This window comes from Trichechus manatus, unplaced genomic scaffold (assembly GCF_000243295.1).
Source record: "Trichechus manatus latirostris isolate Lorelei unplaced genomic scaffold, TriManLat1.0 scaffold00061, whole genome shotgun sequence".
NCBI classification, from domain to species: domain Eukaryota; kingdom Metazoa; phylum Chordata; class Mammalia; order Sirenia; family Trichechidae; genus Trichechus; species Trichechus manatus.
The window spans coordinates 1,169,877-1,172,036 of NW_004443997.1; the positions used below are offsets into that span (position 1 = coordinate 1,169,877).

The following is a 2,160-nucleotide window of genomic DNA, read 5'->3' on the forward strand; positions in this document are numbered from 1 at the left end:
CTCGTGTCTGCTGGGAAGAGGCAAGTGGGGAGGGGGACGACTCAGACCCCAGAATTGGGGTGTCTCACCAGAGTCCCACAGGTGCCCTGGGTGTCATCCTGGGACAACCCCTTTTGCATCTTTTACCCTTTGGAAGTTTCATCTCTTGTTTGAAATGAAAAACAAATGAAAATTTTTTTTTAAGTGAGCTATAATTCACATACTATAAAATTCACCACTTTAAAGTGTACAATTCCGTGGTTTTTACTACATTCACAAGGTTGTGCAACCATCACCACTATCTAATTCCAGAACATTTTCATCACCCCTAAAAGAACCTCTACACTCATTAGCCATCACTCTGCATTCCTCGCCCCACCCCCAGCCCCTGACAACCACTAATCTACTTTCTGTCTCTATAGATTTTCCTATTCTGGACATTTCACATGAATGGAATCCTATAACTGGCTGTCTTTTGGGACGGGCTTCTTTCACTCAGCTTAATGTTTTCAGGGTACTTCATTTCTTTTTATGGTTGAATAATACTCTTGTAAAGGTATACCACATTTTGTTTATTCATTTATCAGTTGGTGAACATTTCGTTGTTTCCACTTTTCGGCTATTGTGAATAATGCTACAAAGAACATTCCTGTACAAGTTTTTGTGTGGACATATGTTTTCATTTATCTTGGGGTATAGCCCTAGGAGTGGAAGAGTGGAATTGCTGGGTCATATGTTAACTCTGCGTTTAACTTTTTAAATTTTTTACTCAGCCAGGAAGTTGAATTTATTGGTGGGCACAAGTAAAGTGAGACCATTTCTGCCAAAGCCCTCTTTAGTGCCCGCCACTTGTCCAAGGGGCCCCACCTGGAGATATATTTGACCCTGCGACCGTACAGGAAGAGGTGCTTCTCAGCCACCATGTCTTGAAATTCATGAGCATTAGACTTGGTAAAGCCACACTTCTAAGAGATACGAATTTTCTGGCAGCCAGTCAACTTGAACTTGGCCCTGCATAGGGCCTCAATCTCATGCTTCTTGTTCTGAAGGCTGGTGCAAATGCACATGATGACTTGGCTGATGTGGATCCTGGCCCCTGTACCCTAGGACTTTTCAAACGCACCTTTCTAGGCAATCTAGAACCTAGACTGAGGACAGCAAGAGATCAGAGACAAGACCATCAACAGGGAAGGGCTATCTCCAAGGTCCTTTAGGGTGACCCATATGAGCCATAGGCTGCCCATACTACTGAGGAGGCTGCTGTTTGCAGTCATGGCACACTGGGTGCCCATGGGGAGAGGAGGTCTGTCAGCTTAATCGGTTGCAATCCATGTTTAACTTTATGGTTTTAGCTCTAATATTCAGATCTTTGCTCAATTTTGAGTTAATTTTTGTATATGGTGTGAGGTAGGGATCCAATTTCATTCTTTTGCACGTGGAAATCCAATTGTCTCGGCACCATTTATTGAAGACTATTCTTTCCCCATTGAAAGGTTTTGACATTCTTGTTGAAATTCAATTGATTATAGATGTATGGATTTATTTATGGACTGTCAATTCAATCCCCTTGATCTATATATGTCTATCCTTATGCAAGTATACCACACCGTTTTGATTACTGTTGCTTTGAAGTAATTGTTGAAATTGGGAAGTGTGAGTCCTTCAAACTTTGTTCTACTTTTTCGATATTGTTCTGGCTATTCTGAGTACACACAGATTTTGGGATCAGCTTGTTCATTTCTCAAAAAAAAAAAAAATGCAGTTGGGATTTTGACAGGAGATTGCATTGAGTCTGTAGATTGCTTTGGGTAGTATTACCATCTCAACAATATGGTCTTCCAGTCTACGAACATTAGATGTATTTCCATTTATTTAACCCATTGCCGTTGAGTCAATTCCAACTCATAGTGACCCTATAGGACAGAGTAGAACTGCCGTAGAGTTTCCAAGGTGGTAATCTTTCTTTCGTGCATGTGTTTTAGGTGAAAACTTATAGCACAAATTAGTTTTTTGTTCAAAAATTTATACACAAATTGTTTTGTGACATTTATTGTAATCCGTGCAGCACTCTCCCCCTTTCCCTTTCCACCCTTGGTTCTCTGTGTCCATTCATCCAGTTTTTCTGTCCCTTTCTGCCTTCTCATCTTTGCTTTTGGGAAGGTGTTGCCCATTTGGTTTCAT

At 41.0% G+C, this 2,160-nt stretch overlaps 1 non-coding gene across 1 annotated transcript; it reads right to left on the reverse strand.

Moving 5' to 3' along the window:
* Window positions 1-1,171: 1,171 nt before the first annotated feature.
* On the reverse strand, window positions 1,172-1,306 carry LOC111821057 (small nucleolar RNA SNORA70). Its single transcript, XR_002824543.1, has one exon. It is a non-coding gene; the product is annotated as a small nucleolar RNA SNORA70 (small nucleolar RNA).
* Between the last annotated feature and the right edge of the window lie 854 nt (window positions 1,307-2,160).